The 11694-nt window shown below is 43.6% G+C and overlaps 5 non-coding genes across 5 annotated transcripts; 3 read left to right on the top strand and 2 right to left on the bottom strand.

The window, feature by feature from the left end:
• The first annotated feature begins 476 nt into the window (after positions 1–476).
• On the top strand, positions 477–558 carry trnas-cga (transfer RNA serine (anticodon CGA)). The gene has a single exon. It is a non-coding gene; the product is annotated as a tRNA-Ser (tRNA).
• Positions 559–1864: 1306 nt separating this feature from the next.
• Positions 1865–1946, top strand: trnas-uga (transfer RNA serine (anticodon UGA)). Its single transcript has one exon. It is a non-coding gene; the product is annotated as a tRNA-Ser (tRNA).
• A 1561-nt stretch (positions 1947–3507) lies between these two features.
• trnaq-uug (transfer RNA glutamine (anticodon UUG)) lies at positions 3508–3580 on the bottom strand. The gene has a single exon. It is a non-coding gene; the product is annotated as a tRNA-Gln (tRNA).
• A 5011-nt stretch (positions 3581–8591) lies between these two features.
• Positions 8592–8664, bottom strand: trnar-ccu (transfer RNA arginine (anticodon CCU)). Its single transcript has one exon. It is a non-coding gene; the product is annotated as a tRNA-Arg (tRNA).
• A 2212-nt stretch (positions 8665–10876) lies between these two features.
• Positions 10877–10949, top strand: trnar-ucg (transfer RNA arginine (anticodon UCG)). Its single transcript has one exon. It is a non-coding gene; the product is annotated as a tRNA-Arg (tRNA).
• The last annotated feature ends 745 nt before the right edge of the window (positions 10950–11694 follow it).

Genomic DNA, 11694 nt, shown 5'->3' with positions numbered 1-11694 from the left:
TATCTCACCTTGTGCTCATTTCCCTCTATTCCCCGTGTTGCAGTGGTGGGATGATGTAAATTACTGCTTCGACACGTAACGGCATTATAATCAAGTGCAGGAGCTGAGGGCTTTAGTTTTGTTTCGTTTTCCATGGCGTTCGTAAGCGCGCAAATCAAAGGCAATTCCTGCGTCTAACACGAATGTAAATGCTTTTGAAAGTGCAGTGTGGTGCAGCTTGTAAAATCCTTGTCCACATTTTTGGTTTGTTGATGTTTTTTTCTGTCTGCCAAAGTTGCATTTTGACATCCGGACGGGGAGACTTTATCATTTGAACGTGAAGCCAGCCTTAAACCCTCTGAGGCGTGTCTGTCTGCCGGCACGTATTTTGTGAAAGGTATTTTTTTTTTAACGGAGAGCGACTTTGAAAACGTTTCCGCAGCCACCTCGTACTCCGTGTTAGATTAAAGGAGGAATGCGGCAGCGGCGAGCTCGCTGTAGTCGTGGCCGAGTGGTTAAGGCGATGGACTCGAAATCCATTGGGGACTCCCCGCGCAGGTTCGAATCCTGCCGACTACGGCGTTTGCCGCACATCGCTTTGTGCCTGCGCTGAAAAGGCGTAGTGCCGCTGCTCCTTTCCTCATGCTATAAAAACGCTAAATCGCTTGTCCCCGCTGCCATGGAAATCAATTCTTCAGGTAACCACACACTTTGTGTTCGCACCTCTGGTGCTCTTCTTATGCCTTTGAAAACCTAATGAATAAAGCTGAAAGAACCGACACAATATGTAGGTGCTCGTAAAGCACGCAGTAAAGAACTGTTAACAGCAAGGGTTTCAGTGGGTTAACTGAGGGAAGGCGTGATCGCTAATTGTTGACTTTGTATTTGGTGTTAGAAACACTCTTACTGTGCATGACGTGCAACAAATGTAGCCACAGAAATTGCATCACGCTTTCATGTATGCTATTGCAGACACCAACGTTGCCTAGATAGAAAACCGAAATAGCCGTGGGTTTGCTTGCTGGTCTGAAGGATCTCTCTTCGAATATCTATCATTTGTCAATGGACGTAAAAGGCGCTGCAATCTCATACGTTCAGAATCAAGCTCGCAGCTGTTGTTCGACTTTATTTCTTGACTAATTACAACTGAGTGTTGCATGAGCAGTTATGTAAACTTGTCTGGTATATTTGAACACAGGTGCCGTTCTTCAATTAAAACTAACAGTACATTGTCAGGGACATTCAGTTCTATAAAAACAAGAGACAGACAAGAGAATATTTCTACCTTTCATGTGGACTACGTGTTGACTTACTGATCGGAATAATTGAAAAGTTCGGGTCATAGCCGATGCAGTGCGTGCTAATTAGAACAACAGCAACGCTGAGCTCTCAGCACCGTACTGAGCCCAGGTGTTTTTCTAAAGCTGTCAGGTGCAGTTCATTTACAGTACGCCCCGTGTCTCAACGGTAGGACGGAGTCAAATACTGCCTCGACACGCAACAGCATTATAATAAACCGCAGGACTTGAGGGCTGTTCTCTTTGAATGTTCCAAGGCATTCGTAAGAGCGTAGGTCAAGGGCCATTCGTGCATCTCCTGTAACTCGAGTAAAAATGCTATTCAAAGTGCAGTGACTGAAATCGTCGTCCACGTCTCCGTTGTTGATTTCTTTCTGTCTAAGAAAGTTCTATTTTCATGTCCGAACGGGGAGACTTTATCATTCCAACTTGAAGCCACCCTTAAGTCCTCTGAGGTGTGTGTCTGCTTACACGTATGGCGTAAAAGGTTTCTTAAACGGAGAGCGAACTTGAAAAAAGTTGCCGCCGCCGCCGCCTCGCACTCCCTGTTCGATTGTAGCAAGAAGCCAACAGCTGGAGTATTTACTGTAATCGTGGCCGAGTGGTTAAGGCAACAAACTTGAAACCTGTTTGGGTTTCCCTGCGCAGGTTCAAATCCTGCCGATTACGGTGTCCTTTGCATTTGCTCTCGTGCGTGCGTGTAAAAGGACCAGCGCTGTTTTGTTTTCGCTGGGACCTTTAACACTCTAAATCGCCTAGACCCACTGCCTTGGAAATCGATTCTTCAGCACCCACGAGTGACGCTTTGCAGCTGGACGCAGGTAACGATGCTTTTCTGCAACGAGCTTTCCAGCTGAATTTTCTCGGTAGCTCTATACTGAACCTGTTCTCCATTGCAACATAGCGGAGGCTCGTCACGTCTATAGCAAGGCTGTGTAGGACCGCATACGCCACAGTGACTTGTACACAGACCACATGAAAGGAAAGCAAAATACACTTTTAAAATTCCAAAGACTCACAAGGTCAGAGGAACAGCGATGACCTGAACAGATCTGTTACAGAAGTCTAGGTTGACCTTTTTAGAGCTGTAATTGCATTTTTGTTTAATAGAAGATCAAATCTACTCGCATGTACCAGCACCTTACAGTTTATTGATGTTAATTCTATTTAAGTAATAAGATTGCTAACGATGTTGGACTTTAGCCGGTGTTTTTTAGAACAAATTGCTTACTCTTCTGTAAGGAATACGCAGTACGTGCCTTTGTCAGTCATTGCTCACCATACCTGTAACTTTCTTATCTAACTCACTTCCTCAAATGGTGAAGGTCCACAAACATAAATTAAAAAAAAAACCCTTGTTGTAGATGAGGTGCACAAAAAAGCAGCCCCTGATAGTGTATAACACATTTATACTATTGCAGAGACACATGTAACATATATATACTGTATATATATATATGAAACAGAAATAGAAACAGAAACAGGAATCGCTTACTCACCTGGAGAATCTCTGTAGGAATATCTAGCATTTATCAATGGAAATAAAAGATGCTTTAATACAGTGCATGTTCAAACTCAAACCCTCAGCTGCTGTTCTTGTTTGTTTTGGGACAAATTGCAACTAAGCATCGCATGAGCCGTTACGTACCCTTATCTGTTAGGGAATTTCAAGGGAGGAGTTAGGTCAGAATGGGTAGGCTGCAAAACAACAAGTAAAGATTTATTCCAAGATGAAACGTTGTGGCGGTTTTCTTATCTTTTCAGCATGGACTAAACTTTTACGTGTTCCTTATATGCTATATATGTATATATTAGCACCAATGTCGTTCTTAAAAACTAACATGAAATTGTCAGGGACATTCAGCTATATACAAAGACGAGACAGACAAAGTAATAATTCTATATTAACGTGGCCTACATATTGACGTAATGATCGAACTAACTGATGTGTTCTGATTCAGATCCCCTGCAGTTCATGCCAATTAGAACAATAGCAATGCTGAGTCCTCCCCACCCTACTGAGCACAAATTCAGCTGCTCTCCAGTTCTGTTCTGCATGTTTTTTCATTGCAATTGAGCTCGGAGCTGGAGATGATCTCCATACAGTTCTGTGTTAACTAGCCCGCACTTGCGTGCTAATTTACGGGTTGTGGCAGATGCTTTTCTATAGTTCATATACATGACGGCATGTAACATGATACCGAGGAACCTGAGAGGTTTAAAAGCCTCACGAGCCAGGCAGGACTCGAACCTACAATCTTCTGATCCAAAGTCAGACGCGTTATCCATTACGCCACTGGCCCATAGAACATGCGCTTGCACTCCACCACAAAGAGCTCTACACTGCTACTAGTAGTACACTTCCCCATCTAAATTTTCACAGCAAGAAACTTGTGTTTCCTACTATTTTTATCAGGTTTAAAATATCATCTCCTTAAAACAGAAAAAGTGTTGGTGTGTCGTGCTGAAATTCTGATTGATTTTGAATTCAAAGAAAAAAGGTTTTCTACCAAAACACCGTGAAATTGTCACATCTTGCAGACAATAGGTGTATTCCATGTTGAAAAGAGAAGAAAGAAAACCATGCAGCCTTTTACAGGTGTGAGGCTTCTTCAGGTGTGAGAAGACCTCACGGTCGAAACGCTGTGTTTCCGTTCTTCTCTTTTCACCATGCAATAAACCTATTACTTGTTCCTTTGCAGCCGAGGCATGCTGACGTAGCTACCCAGCTGAACATCTTGCAGACTCTACAGTACTTCTCTCCTGTAGAAGTAAAGCAGGGCTTGCTGGGTGAGCTTTTGCTCCGGTAAATTAGGTCACGTGTCATATTAAATCACTTCTTCTAAACACAACATTTGCTGGTGCTAGCTTTCCCCATGAAAAGAGACATTTCCCTTACAGTACATGACATATCGTTTTTATTCTATCAATAAGTATAGAAATAAAACAAAAGAAAAAATGTTGTCGCCAAAGAATGCACAGCTCTGTCGCCTTGGGGAGGTGTCAAGGGCATTGAGCTCCTTGGACATGAGAAGTGCCAGATAAATGCCATTTCTCATCATTTCTCTTGGCGTCAGCTCTGCTATTAAATGGGACGGAGGCAACGGGCTCAGAGAGCAGGTTAAGTGCACACCGAACGCAGATGTGTCCAAGTGTCTGTAAAAGCGTGGTGCTCCGCTGGCGCTGTTCCCTAGTGGCTTAAAGTGCCTGCCTAGTAAGCAGGCGATCCTGGGTCTGAATACCAGCGGTGCCTCTCTCCGTGTCTTGTTGTGCCGAATGTCTCATTTCAGACAAACATGTACAGCTTAGTTCAGTTTAATGCAAGAATTCATTTCCTTTCTGGAATAACTTGTTTTTGAAGAAATCCATACAGCTTGTGAAAGATTAAATCCATTTCTTGGTTGTCAGTGGAAAAAGATTGCCGGCTGCAAGAAGCGCAAGTGATTGTTTTCTTTGACCATAAACCTGCAAATGTAGGGCGCACAAAAGACTGTCAGACTCTGTGGTGCTGAAAAGTTGGTGGTTCAAGCCCCTCCAGTATGCGTGTCTCAGTTTTTCCAATGTAAACATCATCACCATCGCTAAAGAAGATGGCGCAGAAGGCTCCACAGCCGAAACGTTGTGCTTCTTTTCTTCTCTTTTCAGCATGGAGTAAACCTTTGCTTTATCCTTTGCAGCCTAAGCATGCTGACGCAGCTACCTTTCTCTTAATACGCCTCAATCATTATTCACCAAAACGATCAGCAGAATAAGTCGCCTTTATGGTGATGTCACTCCTCTGCTTCACAAATGTCCTTAGTGACGGGCCATTTCTTTCTGCCATTTTTCCGGAGCGGTTATTGATTGCTCCATCATTTCCCTCTTACTTTCCATCACTAGATTGAAAAAAAAAACAGAAACAGGCTGACAGGACGACAATCAAATAGCAAAAACTCATCAAAGCACTCGATAGAGTATTTGAATCCACAAGTAGCTACGAGCAACTTTGTCCTGGCTTGCATGAAAGTCGGAAAATGTCAAAAAGAAAAAGATGGTGGCTTTTTCATATTCGTTCTTTTATTTTCAGTTCGTTGCTTCTTCTGTCCATTGTCCTCCTGCCTGGCTCTTGACCTGTGACTGTTTGAACGCACACAGTAGACTTTCATGCAGGGGATTTGTCCTGAGCCTCTGTGAAAGACCCACCCACCCCCATAAATAACTGCTCTAGAAACACATGAATGCAAAACTAAACCACAGCTTAAAGAGGAGCTTGTCATGACCGCCAGGCAGTTAAGACCAACTCTTAAGCAATCTAAACAGCACCAGCAGCGGGTGATTATTAACAAACGCCGCCGCACGAGTTAACCCACCTGCACACACTCCACCGTGCGGTACGCAGTGCTATTTTTACCATCTTTACCTGCTTCCCGCTGGTATTGATTCTACTCCTTGAGAGCTCTACCTGGCGTTTTTTCCATTACCTCGTTTATTCTGGATATTGGACTCCCCTTCTGCCTTTTCGACTTTGGACCTCGCCTCTCACCTCGGACTGTTTGCCACCAGTGTTCTCCCTGGATTACGACTTACCTTACGCCTCTTGACCACGAAACAAAGCAAAGCAGAGCAAAACAAAATGAACAAACGAAAACCCTCACGTCCCGCACTTGCATATAACGCCGTTACGTGCCCAAGCGGTATTGTACGTCATCCTAGCACTGCACCCCGGGGCGTACGGTATATGGGAACGAGCACACGCCACGAATCGTCTCAAATCACTCCCTACAGCTGTAAGGCACCTTGAAGCGTGCACCCCCAACATTCTTCTTTGCGCATCTGTGAAAGGTAAACTCTTGAGCAAACTCTGAACCAGCTCTAAGGAAACTAATCCGATTAGACGTTACTTTGACTCATCCTTTAAGGGACCCTTGTTAATTGGAGAAATCAATGATTTTGAATGAATTCTGTATGCGTTAAAAGACAGCTATACACAGAAAACATGCAGGACACTTCTCATGATGTTTCCCGAGCTGAAACACAGTGCGTTTTTCCAAGCCATCTGACAAATGCCCGCCCACTGAAAACTGCAGCAAATCGTGTAAAGACGTTCAACTTTGTAACTACTGCACGCACAGGAAGCAGAATAAATTCCTCTTTTCAAACTGTCAAAGGTTTGCTTTGCGAACACTGCAGGACATCGCACAATCTCTTTTGAACGGGGACAAACGATTTCTTATGGGGCACAGTAAGTACAGACGTTTAAAAAGCTCCACTCATGCCGACGATGCAGCGCATGAAGCGCAACCTAATGTTTGCATTCCTAGAAAATTCCTGTTATTTTTTGATAAATAAAGACAGTCTTGTTTAACAAACAACACACACAACATTTTACATTGTCAATTCAATTCAAATCAATGTATTTCTATATAGCGCCTTTCACAACAAGGTTGTCCCAAGGCACTTAACAATGCAAGTTGTTAAGAGCCTTGTGTCTAATATGCCGCCTAGGTTACGTGCTGTCTCTTTGAGGCAAATGTTTAAATCCTCTGAGTTAAGTGCTGAAGTTATAGTAGTCCTATCAGTATTGTTGCCTCCGATCAACAGATCCTCATTTTTCTCAGAATTGAGTAACAAAAAGTTTTCACACATCCAAGTATTTCCTTCCTTAATGCATTTAACTAAACTGATAATAGAAGAGTTGTCGTTTGGTGTAAACAAAATGTTTATTTGAGTGTCATCAGCATATGAATGAAAGTTCATATTATTTTTCATATTATCCTACCTAGCAGCAGCATGTAGAGAGAGAGAGCAATATTGGTCCCAGCACTGATCTTCTGGTACCCCAAATTGAACTGGTGACATTGATGAAGCAGTACAATTATTAGATATTTGAACATAATGAAAACGATGAGTAAAATGTGAAGTAAACCACTGAAGGACGGTTCCAGATAAGCCAACCTCAAACTCAAGCCTGTGTAACAAAACAGAGAGGTCAACCGTGTCAAAGGCAGCTCTAAGATCTAGAAGCACAAGCACTGTTGCATTCCCCACATCAGTAGCTAAGAGAATATCATTTACGACTCTTGTTAATGCAGTTTCAGAAACCAGACTGAAATTTCTCAAGTATATTATTTGAATCCAGATACGATTGACGTTGGGCAACAACTATTGTCCCAAGACTTTTAGATTGAAATGGGACCTTTGAGACAGGCCTGTAGTTGTTAAGAACTTGTGGATCCAAATTTGACTTCTTAAGGAGCGGTCTAACAACCGCTACCTTAAATTGATCAGGTACAACGCCTGACGCAAGCGATGCATTCATCATACTAATTATAGGTCCTGCCAGTCCTTCGAGGGAATCTTTGACTAGCTGAGTGGGGATGGGATCTAGCAAACAGGTGGTTGACTTTGTCTTACGTCTGTGTTCATGAGTCCACCATAAGAAGAAATCTGAACAGGAGTGGTGATCATGCGAGGTCACCATGGAGGAAACCACTGCTCTCCCCCCCAAAAAAACCACCACTGCCCCTCTCAAGTTTGCTAAAGACCACATGGATGTTCCACAGCAACTCCTGGAACAATGTTCTGTGGACAGACGTGACAAAAGTTGAACTTGTTGGTAAATGTGCACAGCGTTATGTTTGGAGATAACAAAACACTGCATACCAACTCCAAAACCTCATCCCACCTGGGAAGCATAGCGGAGGCTGTACGGCTGGGTCATGCAACATGACAAAAACAAAGGAGTACATCAACAACAGAGTGGCTGAAACAGAAGAAATTCCGTATTTTGGGATGGCCAAGTAAGAGTCCTGACCCCAATCCCATTGAAGTGCTGTCGCGTGATCTGAAGCAGGCCGTTCAGCGCAAGACATCCCAAAAATAAACATGAACTGAAACAGTTTTTCATAGAGGAATAGGCCAAAATACCTCCTAACCGCTGCTCAGGTCTGACAAGCCACTACAGAAAGTGGGGGGTTGAGGTTTTTGTCATAAAGGAGGTTCCACTAGCTCCTTAATATAAGGGTTCACGTACTTTTTCCATCAATGACCTTGATTGTTTAAACCATTTGGTCAATAAAGAAACAGCAATGTCAAATGTTGGGCGTGTGTTGTTTGTTAAATCAGACTCTCTTTATTAATTATTATGACTTAGATAAAGATAAGATCACATGTTAGGAGCCATTCATGCAGAAATCCACATCATTCCGAAGGGCTGTTCACAAAAGTTTTTCTCCCAACTGTATGTGAGAGAAAAGCAGAGACGCTCACTGAGTAAGGTGGGGTTGCAGCTTTGCAAATCAAAAGGACATTTGTACGCTCAAAATGGGACAGGAGCACCCCAGATGGGACTCGAACCCACAATCCCTGGCTTAGGAGGCCAGTGCCTTATCCATTAGGCCACTGGAGCACACTGGGTGGGGTCGATCACGCTGATGAAGAGCCAGTTTTTTTTTTCCTTTGCTTTTTCAAAGGGATCCCCAAAATTAGGAAAGTTAGGCAGCAGAAGGTTTACTGTGACCTGAGAAGGACCGGCATCCAATCACGGTGGTACACACACACACACTCTCACTCATCTGAGCTACACGGCTACCAAGATGATCTCAGGTGCGCCGAGCTGGTACGGAACATATTGAACTGATCGCGGCGAATTGTCTCTCAGACAGGCTTTTCACCTCTGAGCTCCCTGACTGACAGTAATCAGCTAGGTAGTGAAACAGTCAGCTGCTTCTAAGCCTTAAACAGCTGCATCTCGGCGCTTCCACAGAGAGATGATTTGAAAGCCAAACATCGCCCATTGGGAACACCTTACTATCACTAGTTTAAGAGACTCTTAAGGTCTTGCAGAGGTGCCTGTCTAATAGCATGCGCTTTGCAAGCTATAGGTGTTTAGGCTGAGGCAGAATGCCTGTTAACAAAATGTTTTTCTAAAGGGGCCTCGCACTCTTTTCCAAGCAATGGTCACCATCCCTACCGAGTGTCACAATGTAGTCATGTCCTAGGACATCACCTGTTAGTCTCCATTTGTCTGCCACCAACACTTTAGGTTACGGGGTCACGACCGCACCCCGGAGACCAGAGGAGCCGTTGGCGTTCTGGCGGCGCAGATTGGGCTGAAGGTGGGGCGCTTGAATCTCGCTGTTGGAGGCCGTCTGAAACTGACCCAAGCCTTTCCCTTGAATTAAATGTAAATAAGAAATGAACCCCAGATGCACATGGAATCAATCACGTGTTTCCTTTGAGCCGTTTCAGAGACTGCTCCAGAGTTTACCTTGCACAGATGCGCAAAGATTAATGATGGGGGTGCACGCTTCCAGGCGTCTTACAACTGTAGGGACTGATTAGAGACAATTCGTAGCTTGTGCTCATTTCCCTCTATTCCACGTGTTGCAGTGGTAGGATGACGTAAATTACTGCTTCGACACGTAACGGCATTATAATCAAGTGCAGGAGCTGAGGGCTTTAGTTTTGTTTCGTTTTCCATGGCGTTCGTAAGCGCGCAAATCAAAGGCAATTCCTGCGTCTAACACGAACGTAAATGCTTTTGAAAGTGCAGTGTGGTGCAGCTTGTAAGATCCTTGTCCACATTTGTGGTTTGTTGATGTTTGTTCTGTCTGCCAAAGTTGCATTTTGACATCCGGACGGGGGGACTTTAGCAAATGATACATTTGGCACAACCAGACACGGAGAGAGGCACAGCTGGTATTCAGACCCAGGATCGCCTGCTTACTAGGCAGGCACTTTAAGCCACTAGGGAGCACCGCACTTTTACAGACACTTGGACACATCTGCGCTCGGTGTGCACTTAACATAATCTCTGAGCCCGTTGCCTCTTTCCCATTTAATAGCAGAACTGACGCCAAGAGAAATGATGAGAAATGGCATTTATCTGGCACTTCTCATGTCCAAGGAGCTCAATGCTCTTGACACCTCCCCAAGGCGACAGAGCTGTGCATTCTTTGGCGACAACATTTTTTCTTTTGTTTTATTTCTATACTTATTGATAGAAAAAAAACGATATGTCATGTACTGTAAGGGAAATGTCTCTTTTCATGGGGAAAGCTAGCACCAGCAAATGTTGTGTTTAGAAGAAGTTATTTAACATGACACGTGACCTAACATACCGGAGCAAAAGCTCACCCAGCAAGCCCTGCTTTACTTCTACAGGAGAGAAGTAGAGTCTGCAAGATGTTCAGCTGGGTAGCTATGTCAGCATGCCTCGGCTGCAAAGGAACAAGTAATAGGTTTATTGCATGCTGAAAAGAGAAGAAAGGAAACACAACGTTTCGGCCGTGAGGTCTTCTCACACCTGAAGAAGCCTCACAATTGTAAAAGGTTCCATGGTTTTCTTTCTTCTCTTTTCAACATGGAATACACTTATTGTCTGCAAGATGTGACAATTTCACGGTGTTTTGGAAGAAAACCTTTTTTCTTTGAATTCAAAATCAATCGGAATTTCAGCACGACACATCAACACTTTTTCTGTTTTAAGGAGATGATATTTTAAACCTGATAAAAATAGTAGGAAACACAAGTTTCTTGCTGTGAAAATTTAGATGGGGAAGTGTACTACTGGTAGCAGTGTAGAGCTCTCTGTGGTGGAGTACAAGCGCCTGTTCTACGGGCCAGTGGCGTAATGGATAACGCGTCTGACTTCGGATCAGAAGATTGTAGGTTTGAGTCCTGCCTGGCTCGTGAGGCTTTTAAACCTCTCAGGTTCCTCGGTAACAGGTTGCCGTCATGTATATGAACTATAGAAAAGCATTTGCCACAACCCGTAAATTAGCACGCAAGTGCGGGCTAGTTAACACAGAACTGTATGGAGATCATCTCCAGCTCTGAGCTCAATTGCAATGAAAAAACATGCAGAACAGAACTGGAGAGCAGCTGAATTTGTGCTCAGTAGGGTTGGGAGGACTCAGCATTGCTATTGTTCTAAGTGGCATGAACTGCAGGGGATCTGAATCAGAACATGTCAGTTAGTTCGATCATTGCGTCAATATGTAGGCCACGTTAATATAGAATTATTACTTTGTCTGTCTCGTCTTTGTATATAGCTGAATGTCCCTGACAATTTCATGTTAGTTTTTAAGAACGACATTGGTGCTAATATATACATATATAGCATATAAGGAACACGTAAAAGTTTAGTCCATGCTGAAAAGATAAGAAAACCGCCACAACGTTTCATCTTGGAATAAATCTTTACTTGTTGTTTTGCAGCCTACCCATTCTGACCTAACTCCTCCCTTGAAATTCCCTAACAGATAAGGGTACGTAACGGCTCATGCGATGCTTAGTTGCAATTTGTCCCAAAACAAACAAGAACAGCAGCTGAGGGTTTGAGTTTGAACATGCACTGTATTAAAGCAGCTTTTATTTCCATTGATAAATGCTAGATATTCCTACAGAGATTCTCCAGGTGAGTAAGCGATTCCTG

This window comes from Lepisosteus platostomus, unplaced genomic scaffold (genome assembly GCF_059453375.1).
Source record: "Lepisosteus platostomus isolate fLepPlt1 unplaced genomic scaffold, fLepPlt1.hap1 Scaffold_70_H1, whole genome shotgun sequence".
Taxonomy (NCBI): domain Eukaryota; kingdom Metazoa; phylum Chordata; class Actinopteri; order Semionotiformes; family Lepisosteidae; genus Lepisosteus; species Lepisosteus platostomus.
The sequence above is the reverse complement of the archived record's forward strand: the minus strand, read 5'-3'. Positions and strand labels throughout refer to the sequence as shown.